This window comes from Aulonocara stuartgranti (genome assembly GCF_965226115.1).
Source record: "Aulonocara stuartgranti genome assembly, chromosome: 5".
NCBI lineage: Eukaryota > Metazoa > Chordata > Actinopteri > Cichliformes > Cichlidae > Aulonocara > Aulonocara stuartgranti.
The window spans coordinates 18,288,614-18,305,554 of record NC_138943.1 but is presented as its reverse complement, the minus strand read 5'-3'; the positions used below and the strand labels follow the sequence as shown (position 1 = coordinate 18,305,554).

The 16,941-nt window shown below is 38.9% G+C and overlaps 1 protein-coding gene across 15 annotated transcripts in view; it reads left to right on the top strand.

Moving 5' to 3' along the window:
* Nucleotides 1–16,941, top strand: part of atp2b2 (ATPase plasma membrane Ca2+ transporting 2) — a 127,876-nt gene that overhangs the window by 20,213 nt on the left and 90,722 nt on the right. For 2 of the 15 annotated variants that reach the window (XM_082533185.1, XM_082533184.1), the window contains exon 1: nt 15,414–15,561. The exons of the other annotated variants lie outside the window; for them this stretch is intronic. The gene's annotated coding sequence lies outside the window, so the exon portion shown is untranslated. Of the gene's footprint in view, nt 1–15,413; nt 15,562–16,941 lie in introns of those variants that run through there. 15 annotated transcript variants of the gene reach the window in all.

Sequence of the window (16,941 nt, the reverse complement as noted above, 5' to 3'; positions counted from 1 at the left end):
GACGAGCTGTGCTGTAGTGTTTCAAGGGAGTGGATGCCCTTGGTGTGACCATGAGAGAGATGGGCTAAAGCTCTGCAGTAGCAAGCCAGTGAGTGAGCAAGTTGGTTTCACTGTGTATTTGTGTGTATGTGTGAGTGTGTATATTCAGCTAGTAAGATGTGAGGAGTGAAAAAAGCATAGCTTGTGTGTGTGTGCATGTGTGCGCATCCTCAAAAGCACCGGTCTGTGGTACTGGTTTAACATAACTCAACCAGAAAACCATAGTTAACATTCACACCAAGCTGTCTTTCCCTGGAAGCCCACCATCCCCAAACTAGCGTTGCCTCACTGCTCATCACACGATTCCTGGTCAGGTAATCCAACTTTCTTCTCAGGAAATGAAAAGCAATTTTTTTTTCCTGCATTTGTTGACACTGGCTTGTGTTTCTCACAAACACTGCTTCCATCCTTGTTCACTAGACAGGATTTAAGATTGGTTCTACTTATAGTGTAACACAATAAAATAAAAAAATATACTGTAGAGGGGAAAGGAATATTGCAAGGACTTTTTCTAAACTGGCAAATGGCACTGAAAGAACATTGTTTTGTATTAAGACAGTATATCAAAGCTGTGCAGTTGTAGTCTTAAGTCAGGAGTAAGCATTCAAGTCTCATCCCGAGGACATCCAGTAGACTAGAAATGGCTAATGACGTAGTGATTTGCCATTACTTTAAAAGGATTGGGGCTTCTGTCTGATTAGTTCCTTGAAGGTGTCACTCAGGATTAGATTCTCTATTTCTTGTTATATTTGTTTTCTCTGCCTTTTTCATCCTGTTTTTAACCCCTTTGTTTCCAACTCTGCTTCATATGCCATAATTATTACATATGTAGACAGAGGCCACAAACCCTGGTCCTTGCACCTAAACAGACAAGTACCAATAGTGCAATTTTACAGAGCTACACAATGACAATGAAATTTGCACAGAACCAGTTGAAAAATGTTACTGAATTGAACTCAGTTTTCTGTTCTAGCTTAGCCTTAACTTAAACTTTCTCCTGGTCTGCATTATTTGAAATTGGGTGTTTGATTGAGCATAATTGGACACATTAAGGGAAATATTTGCAAAAGCAAGTAGGTTATTCATGTTGCATCTGCTAACCCAGGCACTGGAATTAGCCTGTCGGTGCAACTTCAGCCAAAGTTTAAATGTTGGAGCATTTTCTCGAGAAATATGACCAGAAATCAGGTTGGATCTCTAAAAGTTGGATTTCATGATCATGAAAGCACATATCACTGGAAGTAAATTCCAGCATGTGTTCCTTCTTCACCAAGAAGCAGACTGTGACGCACAGATTTTACAACAGGATGTTTGAATTTATAGGCTCCAGCCCCATCCGTATCCCTGAACTGGTTTAAGAAAATTGATGGATAGAAAGTTTGACGTTATCACTGGAAAGCAGGAGTGTTTCTAGGATCAAATCTTTACAACGGCTTAGCCCCCAACAGTGTCTTGCAATTAATATTAATGGAATATTCTGCTTGCAATATTCAATCCTTTTCAGCTTTGCAAATTGCAATTCAACAGGGTACATATTACAATCTTACCTTCAAAATCAGTCTAATTAGTTGGATGACCTAGTGTCTAAGAATGCTTCAGAACGAATAATCACATTATTTAATAAAATACTATAGTTTTTCAGTGGCCACTTGAATTATCAAACCGGAGGCAAAGGCTCAATCATGTTAAACAAAATTTTCCAAACAAGTTAAAAAACAATTTGTTGCAAAGCAAGTAAGAGGAGAAATATGCTATGTAACCGGTTTATACACCAGTAAAATAAAACACTACCTTTATTGTGCAGAATTAACACAAGATATCAGGTACCAAACTGCAAGAGTCGAGAAAAGATTTGTATTCTACCACCTTAATGTAGTGGCAGCCATCCTGTTCAAGCCATGTTTGGACCGATATAAATCCTTTGGCCAATTACAGATTACATCCTTCTGACTTTTTCTCTGGAGACCTGCTCAAGCCCACTTTGACCAGAATAGGAATAGGACACTAATTAAGTACATCAGCTCCTTGGCTGGCAACTAGCAATCTGACACCGGACTTTTTGCTCAGAAAGCTAAAGTTAGCTAATAATCCTTAGCGAGCTAGCTTAAGTTAGCTAACATTTTGATGCTTTAGAGAACAAATATACATAACCAATACTTTGTACATCACAGCAGTGACCCTGTGTTATCAGAAAAGTGTGTTTTTTAATCTGCACCACAGATGTAATTACCTCTGATGAGTCTAAACTCATCAATCCTGTAAAGCCATTTTTCACTTTTGGAGAATAAAATGTTTCTTCTTCTTTTCTCTTTCTCCTCATCCCAAAACTGTTATAGTATTAAGTGCCTTGATTAGGTTTTTGTGATTTGGCACTATATAACTAAATATGAATTTAATTTAATTAATTTAATTATTCTTTGTAAAAACATGGTTAATATAGTCTTTTGAAAAGTACTGAAGAATAATTACTCCAGAATTTTTAAAAAGTAGTTATTTGCATTCTTTTTTATTTTAAACGTTTTGCATCCAATTAAAATTAAAATAAGCTCATATTCTAGGGATTTTCTTTAGCTCTTTAGCTCCCCTTTATGCATTGTAAAATATATAAGTAAAAATGTATTAGTTGCTATCATGTCCTTTAGGGTAAATTATGTAAATACTATCCTGTTTATTTTATTACATTTTTACTGTCTTTTCTGGAAGCTTTTGGAATTAGTAAATAGAACAGTAAATAATAATAGAAATTACTAGACAAATGAGTATTTTTTTTTTCTGTTATTATTCATAGTACATGTGTAACGTTGCAAAGTCAGATTTGACAGGCAGGAATGCAAACAGACAGACAGAGGGGGACAAAATAGGAGATCAGGACAGTATTTGTCAGTACTTTTTAATGTTAGATCGCTTATCAGGAGAGAGTGTGGTGCAAAGCTGTAAAAGTCTTTCATTGTTTTAAAACAATATAGTTGAAAGATGTCTTTTTCATACTATTAGTATTTTAACAACCACAGGATTTAGGCTAAGAGCTGCTGTGTGTGTGGTGTGAGGGGGGTTGTACTCTGTGTAGCCTGTGTGAGCTAGCATTATTCTCAGTGCCAGGCAGATCAGTTGCATAGCAACAAGAACTTTTGAGGGCAGGAAATGTTTCACCAGTGGAATGTGTCAAGCACAAGAACAGTAAAAATGGAAAGAGAGAGATACATACTGTACATGTCCCAAAATTCCCATATACAGCTGGGGAAAATTACATAACATAAAATACATTTAAATGAAGACCTGAAGAAATCATAACTGCTGGTGATGTCTGGCATTAAACTATCATGCAAAAGACAATCTTGGTAACTATAACTAACGATATTATAGCATCATATGACAGCCAAAATTTCCATTACATCCAGCATAAATGTCATAAGAATATAGACTTTCCTTTTTATGCTCCAATAAAATTGTAGCTATCAGGCGAACTGTACTGTACTCTGTGTTACCTAAACAGGCACATAACAGTCAACAGCTGAGGTATTTAAAGGCTGACTCCAACAATGTTAATTAAAACAGTTGCAATAACTGATAGAAACGTTAGATAGATTTTGTGTGAACTTGTCTTTCAGTCTAATGAAGCATTGTGCTGCATGCTTTGTTCGTACAAGTGCTTGGGGTAAGACAAGCTTCGTTTTATTGAAAACAAAAACCATTTAAAAAGAAATACCAACACGTCATCATAACAAAAGGACAGACTCAGTCAACTTCCAGAGACTAACAAAAATACATCTATGTGTTTTTCCACATTTGCAACACAGAACTTGTAAAGAAGCATAAAGAGTGAGTCTGCATTGCGGGTTGATTGACCTGAGTTTGCGTTCTTATTTTAGCTAGCTTACCAGGGTTTACGACAATGTGTTACAAGCCTAGCTGCAAATGGCTGTAAGCATCTAGATTTAATTATCTATTTGTTCAGGGTTTTTTTCCAATTAGTTAATGTAACGTATTAGCCTATTATTCCCATTATTGTTCCCCATTATTGTAAAAACTGTTAGAAAAAGTATCAAGAAGTCAGACGAGACTCCTTGTTTGGTTTGTTGACTTCTTCATACCTTTTTCTGTTTTTACACTTCCAGTATTTCCCTTCATATTGAAAGTAGGACATAAACTTCTCTGTGTTTCTCCAACCATGTGTACAGACCTGCATTTAGGCTGTCCTGCTGTTCTATCTGTGCCACCACACAGTCAATTATTACAGAAGTGAATAAATCAAGCAACTTTCCTCATGGAAAACCTTTTCTTTTCTTTTCTTTTCTTTTCTGTATTTTAGTTGTTTGTAGTCCCTTTTTGGTTAGACAGGGACAACAAAAATACCGGTTGGATTTAGGAAAGGTTAATCATCCATCCATCCATCTTTTTTAAACTCCACTGGGCAGACTTAAACCTATTCTAGGTGTTAAGTCTAATTGTTGAATGTCGCCATTGTGTTTCTTAAATTTGTATAGTCTTAGTTTAAGCAGTAGGATCAAAGCCATTCCTTTGATCCTGACCACCTCTCCAGCCACTCTGTGCTGGGGGAGGTTTTATTGTAGATACATCCTAACTTGAAGATCTGTTTGATGTTTGGTAGAGCTTCCTACCCTTTGTATGGTTTCACTGTGTTATCTTTGGTAAACCATACATTGGGTGTGGGGGAAGACTACCCTCTTTATGACCAAGGATGTTGTTCCTGCTTTTAGGTTTTATGACCCTTTGACCAACACACACACACACACATTCTCACATAACACACACACATTCTCACACACACACACACACTCAGTGTATACATTTACATACAGTGCCTTGTCTTTGTAACCAAAGGGGGGTTGCAAGGGGAGGTGTTTTGTAAACTATTGTTTGAAGTTTGTCAATAAAAGGCGGCGAGAGGAGGCCACCAGTGTGGTCATTTCAACGTGCTGGTCACAGACGAGAGGCCTCCCTTGCGCAAGAAATCGATCGAACACTGTTGCCTTGCTTTTCTTTCATGGGAATAAGTCTTGGATACAGCGGGGTCTGAGTTTAGACCCAACACTAGGTGTCATAGGATGGGACGCGTGGTACATAATAGACAAGCTGCCACTCTGTGGCAGGGTTAAAATGAGAGCTTTCAGAATGTGCAAGAGTTAACTTACAGAAATCACATTCAGAAATCATTCATCAGTTTTCTGGTGAGGTCTGGGGTTGATTACAGCATGAAGTCAGGCAACTAATTAGTTGATCTACTGCTGAATTTTTATGAATTTGACATGCAAATCATGTGTCATTTGTTTTGTTTGGGGTTTTTTTTGTTGATATTCTATCTCTTTCCACTGAAATAAAACTACCATAAAAGTAGACACTATTCATTTGAGCAAACTTACAAGGGACCAAAAAGTTATTTTCCCCACTTTGTTTCTGTGCTCTATGCTCATAGTCTGCAGTGAAATTTGACATCACCATAAAAAGAAAGCTTATTGGAAATAATTCAGTAATGGATATAGTGTGTCTGATGTTATGCTTTAAAAAAGAAGTAAATGTAAGCATAATTACGCACTAATCGGCTGCATTAAAGTGATATTCTATAGGCTACTTTAAAGCTGCAAAAGTGGCTGGAGTAAGAAGCGCTATTAATGACCCTATAGAGTGCTTACCTTGCAGGGTGTGTGTGTCTGTGTGTGTGTGTGTGTGTGTGTGTGTGTGTGTGTGTGTGTGTGTGTGTGTGTGTGTGTGTTGAATAGTGCCAGAGGTCAGTGCAGAATCAAGTTAAACAACCGTGCTTCTTGCTGCAGATTATCCTCCCATCCGCCTTTCACCTTTATTTTTGCCACTTATTTTCACCTCTCTGTTGTTCATTAGTGTGACTGACCAGCTGTAACTGGAAATGATACACTAAATGACATTGTAGAGCTTCTCACACCCTTGTTGTCTTGTTTATTCTGTTACAAGTAATTATTTCTGTGAAGGGACTGTAGATTGTTGCCTTTCCAGTAAAGAATGTATCCCTGGCTGTCTTGTATATCTAGCTTCTTTCCTCTTCTGTTTCTTCTGTAGGGATATTCCAGACACATTTCTCAGTTAACTTTGGACATTTTTGGTGAGAAAAAAAAGAGCTGACTGATTGTTTTTCCATCATTGAGGTTTCTTTATGTACCTTACAAACATAAAACTAGTTCAGCTAAAGAAAGAACAAGTAGACTTTCATTTGAACTCCACCTTTACAGGTAATAGTCCCAACCTTAACTTGTTGTCCCACCTAACTTACCTCCTATGGAACTTTTTTATGCCTTATGCTGCTTAACGGATCTGATACGCAGAATTTGCTAAAATGCCCTGACACAGGTTAGCTTTAAGCCTTAGGAAGAGAACCTAGAGAAGGTGTGTATTTCTAATTCCCTCTTACAAAAACTTTACATTCTTCTGAAAAATGATTTTACTCTTTTTGTTTGTTTGTTTTATTTTTGTCTATTGTTGCCAAAAGTTTGTTTCCTAGCCTTGAGGTAGGTTTTTAAGGTACAGAGAGGTGGCCAACATTTTCACTTTTACTGCCCCTTACATATTATTATTATTATTATTATTATTATTATTATTATTATTATTATTATTATTATTATTATGCAAAATAATTATTGCCTAGGGTAATACAAAAGTAATTATATTAATAAAATAAAAGTAAATAAGTGAATAAAATATTGTAAATTAAAGTAAGTAAATTATGTATTTTATTATATATTTTAAAATTCTGCTTCAGTATTGGAATAAATGTACTGGGCTATTGTTCAATAGTGGACTAAATCAGTGGTGAGAGTAGCATTGTCAGGTTGACAGTACTCACAGTACCTGCAAAGCTTTTCGCTGCATATTCAGTAACAAGTGCCGAAAACCATTATTTTTCACTTGACCTGGGTTCACTGTCTCCACTATAGTGCCTCTTCTCTGCTGTCTGTCCACTGTACATATCAGACAGAGAGGAGAGGTTGTGGCTTCACCAGAAATTTGACTTTGTCAACCTTTTTATTAAAAAACTGGAAGAAAGACCAGCTCTTTAGGGAATCCTGACTTTGCTTTAGCAACTTAATATCACAGGCAATTGTGATCTGTGTGTGTGGCTCCATGAGGTATTAGTTAACCCAGCTCTCTTGCAGATAAAAGATCATGAGTGTAATAGTTTTTTTTACTCACGACAGTCCATCAGACCGTGATCAGCATGCTTATTTGCACTCAGTGTCTGATATTTAGTTTTTTATGTCAACTTTTAGCAACTTAAAAATTGTTCTGACCTAATACGCATTGTCTAGTGTTGTTGAGAAGACTGTTTAACTCAGAGTGAACATTTTCTATCTGCTTTTTAGTCAGTGATATATTGGCGTGCCTAAAACCTTTTAAACTTTCAGTAGTGCATCAGTTTTTATTTGCTTTTGAAAAGTGACAGAGTATTTGGACTCAGAAATAACTTGTGTGTTTGACGTAACAAGAAGATTGGAATTGCCTGGAAATGCTTACAGACATGCTAAACCGATTAATCATGTAGCACAGCTTGAGTCTTACACCTCACCAAAACAAAACCTTTATTTCTCTCAGAGGTGAAGGAACAAGAGCTACATGGACTCTGGAGAGATTGAACAGGTAGTCCAACTTCTCCAGGATTACCCGTGAATATGTGCCATAGAAGGTCCGAATCCTTGGACCCATTGTCAGACTCTACACTCATGCGGTGGGTCCAGGGTTCCTCCTGGTCCACAATAACGCCTGGCCTCATGTGGTGAGACTATGCAGGCAGTTCCTGGAGGATGAAGGAATTGATAACAGTGATTGATCCCTACGCTCGCCTGACTTAAATCCAGCAGAACACCTCTGGGGCAATATGTTTCAGTCCACCTGACACCGTCAAGTTTCACCTCACACTATCCAGGAGCTCAGTGATGCCCTGTTTCAAATCTGATAGGCGATCTACCAGGACACCAGCATTTTAGTTTGAATCTAATATCATTTTACATTAACGTTGGTACAGTATGTAGACATTCCAGCCTACTGGTTTCGCTGGGTTTTTAAAGGTAGAGTGGTGCCAAGAAATAGTTTATCATTCTCTTCTATTTGGATTATTGGTGCCAAAACAAAAAAAAAGAAAAGCTGTTAATCCCCCTCCCCATGGCTCTGATGTCGAATTGTTAGTCTTCCTCAGAGCTCTCAGTGGGCCAATTGTTTTCCTGGAAACCACTGCTTCATGCTGTGAATCAGTCAAATCAGTTGAGTGGTGGGATTTGCAGTTCTGGACTCAGAGAAGAAATACTCAAAGAATGTTTTCTGTTGGAACATTTGTTTTTAACTTTTACATTTAAGCCACATTTCAATGCACCCTTGCTCATTTACTTTAGGCTGATAGATAACGAAAGGCCAAGCTCTGACTGTAGACAAATAGGCAATAGACTAGAAAGCATCTGAGTGTCAGCAGGCATTGGATAGGTCGCACTCTTCTCCATGCAGTCAGGTAATCTCTCTCAGGCTTCTTTCTCATTCAAGGCAAGTGCTGCCTCTCTGTCACTCTTCTAATCGGAACGTCTTCTTCTTTGTATTTCGTGTTCGTCCTCCCTGTTCCTGTCTATCATTGTAACTACTTGGTTTAAATTAACTGGCTGTTTTAAATGAAACAAACAAAGAAAAAAACAAAACCGTTGCCCTTTAAAAGTTCCCATCATTTTAAAGCAGCTGATGGAGTGCATTAGTGGCTAATCATGGATAATGAGGCCACTGATGTTGAGGCAATTTTGAACCTGTTATCCTCTGTCTGTACTCAACATGCTCTTTCAAACCTCCTCAGTGGCAGCTGTTTGCACTTTTATACCATTTATCACAGCTTCAAAGCATTCTGACAAATTAAAAAAAGGAATTATTGATTTATCAATTTACATATATGAGTTTTAATATGTGTCATTGTTGTTGTATCTGGCATTTTTGGTGTACACTAATGACTTTGGTATAGTATGAATGACCGTGAAAAGCTGTGAAACTTAAATAAAATATACAGTAAAGGTCTGAAATCTATGTCCTCCTTCACATTTTCCAAAGCCAACCAATGGCCGAATTAGAGACTTTTCCGGGCAGATTCTGGCTCCTGGACCTTATGTTTGACACCCCTGCATTAAACGGTTAAATTATTTATTTATGATCTATGAGGATATTAATTGATAATCACTGTGTTTGTGACTAACCAAGCAGATCTTATGAGAATGGCAATTTAATAATCTATTAAAATGTGCTTATATAATTAAAATGGGAAAATACTACACAGTAAAAAAGTATCACACTCATTACATTATTCAAGCCATGATTCATTATGTTAAACTCGGCTGAGGATGAATTGTATTCATTCACTACCCGCTGTACCTATCCATATGCATGTTCCTGTCTTTTTTTAATAAACTATCTGGAGCTGTCTAGCTCACAGACGTACACTACTGATTAATCTTCTGGCACAGTTTAATCCTCACACCTCACCTCAGCCGCCCATTAATTTCCCTTGGAAATGGAGGAACAAGGACTGAATATATGGCTATTTAGGAGAGAGTATGTGTGTCAGGAGCAAGAGGAGTTGTAAAGGAATAAAAAGAGCAAGGTTGTTTAGATTAATAGCTTTGGACATCCAGCTTTTCTCATCTGTATGCCGCCCAGCTAAACAGGCTTCTGGACCAGACTGCTTTGTTGGGTTATCACTGGAACAATGTTTCTGCTTTTAAAGCTTTGCATCCAAGGGGTAGCAAATCAGAGACAGGTGATGGGTTCTGCCAGCAGGACTGGGCTCAAAATAGACTTCTTCCTAACAAATACCCTAACTGTATATGGTGGCATAGCTTCTTTAAACAAGCGGCTCATTTTGTAAAGTGACAAGTCCAGAAAATAAAATCTTCTCCTTTTACATTGTTCTTTTTGATATAGATTACTAATTAGCAAAGGAAGAAAAGAAGATTAATTTGAATTTTAAAGACACATGTAAATAGACAGCTGGTGTATGCAATCCCAACCTCGGTGAGCCGAGAGGACATTTTCCCCTGCTTTTTGTAGAAATTGCAGTTACGAATGTCGACAGTGAGTATTGCACCCACATTGACACTCTTAGCAACATTCTCTGTAACCTTCTTAAACTTCTGTGTTTACATTTGTTAGGCGTTACAAATGAACAGTTAAATCATTCATTCAACATAGTCACAAATCGCCACAAAGCCAAAATGTCGGAGCACTTTCTGCATCTTAAACTGTGATGCGATTCAACAAAGGACACTGTATTCTATTGAATTCGGTATGCAATACTCACAGTATAACCTGTGTCCTTGCTAAAATGACTCAGCAAATGTAGTGTGAAATATCACAGAATGCCAGCATTGAATAACAGGTTATTTAATCTGATTGATGCAGTGCTAGCCAGATAACACCAGAAATTAATGTACTGTGAATATTTTTTCACCCTTTTTATGCTGGACATGCTACTGTAAGTATAATGGTGTTCTCATTTGTTCCAATACTGCCTTGTATTATTAAAGTGGTAATGTGTATTTCCATGTGGGTCTACCCCTCGGAGTCATACAGTAGAGCCTATCTTTGTTTCTCAGTTGACCCTTGGGAAAGAATAGGATTAGCAAAAAACATGGAAAGAGGTGTTCCCGCACAGGACACATGTTTGGTTCGGTGTCTTCACATGACAGCACGCATAGAAAGACAATTTCTAAATTCATCTTGATGGCTAACTTCCTGTATTTGACACCAAGGATACAGCCTAAATTGGAAGAGCTACAGTGAGTGTTTGCTGATATTTTATGTACTGCTTGCATGATCTGTCATTGTGTAATATCTTCTTGTCCTCTGTCTCTCCTTGCCTTTGGGTTTTGTATGCATGAAGCTTAGCTAAAGACAATTCAACCGAGTTCACCCCAAGAGTCAGACAATGTCTCCCTGTCCGCTGGCTCTGTTTGTTGGAATGAGTACGTGGATGTTAGGTGTCTTGAGTTTTTGTGTGACTATCAGGGTTGTATATGTGTGTTTCTATTAGTCTTAAGGCTTATAGCTGTCCTTAGGGAACTGGAATACGTTCAAAATTACTCCCGGAAAAGGACCTATAGTAGATAAAAGTGAAGAAGAACTGGAAAAAAAGAAATAAGACAGGAAAATTGGATAGTATTGACTTCTATGCCGATTAGGAATTGGGAGTCATAGTATTAAAGAGTATTAAAAAGCTGGAAGCTTTGCTTAACAAAATGTAGACTGAAAAATCTGTTTCTCCTAGCAATATTTATCAATATACAATACTGTACACTGTACATCCCTAGGCTTTCTGAAGGTCTGTTTTTGTTTACCCACTTAAGATTGACCTATGAATCATTCAAACATAGAAAAAGGCAGCTACAGAAGTCTTGAGCCACGATATGGGCGATTGTGGCTCAAGACTTGGGAGTTTACCTTATAATCGGAAGGTTGCCGGTTCGAGCCCCGGCTTGGACAGTCTCGGTCGTTATGTCCTTGGGCACGACACTTCACCCGTTGCCTCTTGGTGATGGTCAGAGGGCCCGGTGGCACCAGTGTTCGGGCAGCCTCGCCTCTGTCAGTGCGCCCCAGGGCAGCTGTGGCTACATGTAGCTTGCCATCACCAGTGTGTGAATGTGTGCATGAATGGGTGGATGACTGAATGTGTAAAGCGCTTTGGGGTTCCTACGGACTAGTAAAGCGCTATACAAATACAGGCCATTTACCATTTGTTTACCATATGAACCACTATTGTCTCTACACATAACAGACAACTTAGCAATTGACCAGTTTTGAATTGCACAATGCTACTGCCTGTCACAACAATATATAATTTTTTCCAATTTCTTTAGCCGAATCTTTGAAGAATGCAAAGATGACACAGTTTGACAGGCATAAAATAGCATTTTTGCGTGGTAATTGCAAAGTAATTCCCAAGGAGCTTTTAGCCCAAAACTTGTCATATTGTTGTATTGTGTGCAGTGTGTCCTTAAAAAATTTGAGGAAACTGGACAAGAGGAGGAGAGGAGACAATAACAGGAACCCGTCTTTAAGAAAAAATCTGACACAGGACATGAGAGATGCATGTGGCCTTTCAGTTGATCCATATACTGCTCGCTGAAGCCTCATCCAAAATGGACTCAGTGGAAGGATGGCTGTCAACAACAATAATGAGATATGCTAGATGACACGAGAATTAGACTGAAAATCAGCAGAAACAGGGCTTATGGAGGGATGAATCCAAGTTTGACATTTTTGGCTGAAATCATTGTTAGTTATGCTTGGTGAAGGTCAGGATAACAGTCACCTGTGAAACACAGTGGAGGCTCTGTCATAGTTTGGAACTGCATTTCAACCTTAATGAAATTATGAACATGTAACAAATACGGTCATATTTTCATCTTCAATGCAATACCATCTGGCAAGCATCTGATTAGTAGCAACTTACCTGGATAGAAAAACAAACAACGAGGCACTCAGTCATGGACTGACCTCCCCAGAGCCCAGACCTTAATATTACTGAAGCAGTAGAAAAGAACAGAAGGCCCTTGAATATCCTCCAAGAAACCCAGAGAACTATTCCTGAAGACTCTTTAAAGAAACTACAAGAAAACTTGTCTAACAGAGTTTAGGCTATGTTGAAGAATAAAGGTGGCCATACCAAATATTGACATTCAGCCAGACTTTGTTTTAAATATTGTGTACTGTATTTTCATGTATGTTTGCACTTTTTTTAATAAACTACTTGACCTATTTCCCATTCCCCAGAAAAATATTAAGAAATGGAAGGTGTCTCAAGATTTTTGCACAGCACAGTTGTAGACCAGCTGAAGTTTCACTTTTGCTAACTGTTTAAATTTAAAGGAAATACAGACATGCAGCATGTGGGAAACGTATTAGATAAGAGTTGGGGATGCATAATGGTGACCTCTCATTGAGAGAGGTTAGAAACCTTTGGGAGTCATCTCATTAACTGCAAGCATGTGTGCCTGCCCATAGATAGACACAGCCCTGGTCTAATTTTACTCCAGCACTCAGGAGATACTCTGAGGCTTCCGCAATTAATAAGTCTAATGGTTATTGGCAGGAGCTAGAAACCACTATATGGGATGTCTGATTGACCTGAGGTAAACATGACACTTTACGGGTTAACAAATCCCTAAACTGGAAGGAAATGGAGCTTTTACTGATGGAATATAAGGTGCCATTTATAGAAAATCACAGAGAGTATTATACTAATGCGCCTTATAGTCTACTTGCATGGTTGTGATTTAATTAAGACCTATGGCACAAATTTTTCTTAAGCTAAATACACCTGGGTTTTCTCTGGTGCAAAGGCAAGCCTGCAGCATTTTTTTTTTAATTTAACTACCCTGCAGTATTTGACGGAGTTAAAGCTGACTTTCATGTTAATGAGACAAGTGATAGTTTCATTTGAAAAGTACAGCATCTTACTTTTTAGCAAGTGCTTTAGGATCTCTTCACTCATAAAGGCAAGCAGAAAAATCAGACAAGGAAAATGATGATTTGCCACGATTCTTCCAGGTGGCAGAAACTATTGATGGTTTGTTGGACGGATATTAGCTGTGCAGGACTGTCACCTTCAGCTCTGATTGGCTGTGACGCTACTGTGCTCTTTCTCCCAGGTTTTGGTGCACTGCAGCCCTGAAATCTTGTAGACGTGCTGCATTGATATTCAGGGCCTGTTTCTGATCCCCATCACTGCTCTCATTCTCTCTCACACCATACTTCACCATAAGCTTCTTAACTAAACTAAGTCACTATACAGGAAATAATGTTATAAAATGTGGTGAAAAGTTATCCAGTCACTACAGTACTGTATGGATCCATTCTAGGTTTTCTGTTCTGTTCTGTTCTGTTCTGTTCTATTCTAGTCATGATCCTGACTTTTGCGAAGATAATTCTATTCACATTATCTGCTTTGTGTTTGTTACCTGCCAGAAACGTCTCTTCACTTCAGACACATCTGCTTCTTACTTCCCTGCAGTTACTTCCCGTTCACCCATTCACTCCCCACCACACAGGACGTTCTCGTACTCTTGTCATTTCGAAGGATGTTTCGTTTCTTAAGGATGAAAAAATGTAATTAAAAGCATCTCATTTTCAAAACCAACTCAAACATTCGGTGTCATTGTTCCCAAACAAACAAGCAAAAAAATTTTTTTCTCTGTCAGTCATTCTGTTGTAGGTATTACTGCTGTATTTGGAATCACTGTCTTGTTGCATGATTCAGTTTCAGTTAGGTTTTAGCTGTCAGAAAGATGGTTTCACATTTATCTCTAGAATGCTTTGGTATACAGAGTCGTTCACCTTACAGTCACTGAGTTGTGACAATGTAATGTACACGTTGAGCAAGAGACAGGAATATAGGCATTGGTAAAGCAGAGTGTGTGTGTGTGTGTGTGTGTGTGTGTGTGTGTGTGGGGGGGGGTGATGAAGACATAAAGAGTGTGAGGTTGTACCCTCTCTTCCTCCTCCTCCTCCTCTCTCCCTGCAAGCTGTGATAGGATAAGATCTGGGATACATGAGTGATAGTGTCATGAAACTGTTGCTGTTACCTTCTTCTGGAGCGCCTGGCTTACACAAAGGTCTTGTGTCCTGCAGCTATAATGTCCACTGGGGTGAGCTGTATCCAGGTCTGTGGGTCTTATATGGGAATCCCGATCTGCAGAATGCAAGAATGACGCATGCCCTTGAAAGTTATCCCTCCTCTCCATTTTTATTCACATACTGGCTTCTTCTTTACATCTACAGCTTTTTATTGCGTTTCTGTCTTCAAGGCATTTCAAATCTTGTCCAATCACCTTCTAATTTCTAAATTCTTTGCCTTTCCTTTTTCACTTTGCCCCCCCCCCCCTTTTCTTTTGTACATCGTTTATTTATTCACTGTACGTCCCACCAGCCCACCCCTCCTCTTTTTTTTCTTTCCTATCTCTCTTCCTTCTTCTGATATTTCTAAAAACTAGGTTGCATGCATGTCTACACTGGACCTGCTGTTCTGTTCTCGGGGCAAAATGTCAATGAGAGGGATTAAGAGACCCACAGGGATGTAGAGAACAGGATTCACCATCATATCCTCTCCTTCCTGTCTTTTATCCTCTCTATTCTTATCAATCCAGTTATCGGTCTTTCTGTCTATCTATCTTGAGTGATCCAGTCAGATAGTGGAAGATCTGCTATGCAGCACTGTCCACACACACACACTTTCTCTCTCACGCACACACACAAACACATACATACGCCCACCCCTGCTGCCTGCCGACATGGTACAGGCTGTGCATTGAGACAGCCCCAGCTGAGGCAGTAGCAGTGAGAGTGCAGCTTAGCGAGTCTCCACACACACATGCACACCTACACTCACACACACATGCACGCACACATATCGCACGTCGCTGTTGTGCCTAGTCCCCTGCTGCATGTGCCGTTGCAGTATCGTTTTTAGGTGGGATGGTTTTCACGTCACGGTGACGGTGCTTTTAACCTTTCTGCCATGTAAGTATGCGTTGCTCATGTATGAAAATGTAAATTAATCAGCACTTTTGTTTCGGGTATTTTTGTGTGTGTTTGCTGGTTCGATCATTTGCTTTTGATTCTGTTAAATAAATCAGCTGCATGTGAAGACACTGAATTGTACACATTGTTCCATGTGTGTCTCTGGTTTGTGACAAAGAGGACAAAGATAATAATGTAACCCTGTACTGTTATCCAAAATGGTCTAGGAGCAGGTGGTCTGTGAGAGAGGGAGAGGAGAGATGAGGAGATCTGTTAGAGCTGTCTGCACGATCCATCAACACGTGCATAATATATGCAGCGGTGACATTTTTTAAATATGCAGATATGTTGTACAAGTTCTGTCGGTCAATGCTGTGTGTTGGTCTTTGACTTTCAGGTGAAATCAAATGCCCTTGTCTGCAGTTTCTGTATATAAAGATGTTTTATTGCACACCCCTTCTCTCTCTCAGGCCATCTGTTAGCAGAATAAACTCTGCAGTTTCTCTTCTCTGTCATACTTACTGACTGGTTCTGGCATGGCAGCAGGTTTCACTGCTGTAGCTGATCATGTGTTTGCTGTCATTACTGCATTAGCCAACTGACTATTTGGCATGGCCACTGAATTAATTGGGAACATTATCACTTCTCCTCCTTACTCTGTTGGCTGTCAGTTTTTCTTGTCTTGCTGGCTGGGTCTGTGGCACATTCCAATCAGTGGTCAGTGAATTGGTAATTGCATTGGCTGGTTAGTTGATTGGATTTTTGCTTGTCTGATCAACTGACTGGACTGATCATCTCTGCAACTGACTGACAGGGTCAATAGCTTTTCGTCTGGTTGGCTAACCAGAATCGGACACTTTGGTTCACATGTAGTCAGTGTGACAGTTGTAAAAAAAGTCAGCCATTTGCATAGCCACCAAGTTATTCATGCATTCATTCATACAGTCAGTCAGCAAGTCTGCCGTCCAATCATTCAGCTGTACTCTAAGATAGGCTGTCATAGGAAATTGATCGTGCCTCTATTAGGGCTGCGATGACTGTGTGACCTCAACCATCATCTCCACTGCACCAAGACAGCCGGGCAACTCAAATGAGTGTCCCCATTTTATTGCCGTGTTCTTGCTTTTTCCCCTCTTCATGTTTTGCTTGCTCGTTATGTTCAGATAATAAGACATAGATAATAAAAGTGCAAATGTGTGCATAAAAATTAAAAATGGAATACTTTGGAGGCAAAAAGAAGAAAAAAGGTAACATATTCATGAGAATTTAAAAATGTTGTGCCAAAGTGTGTATCTGTTTAGAGTAAACCTTGTGAATTCAATGTAATTACTTTAACCAAGTTTGTAACTCGCAAAAAAACCCAAATAGCAATTTCCATAG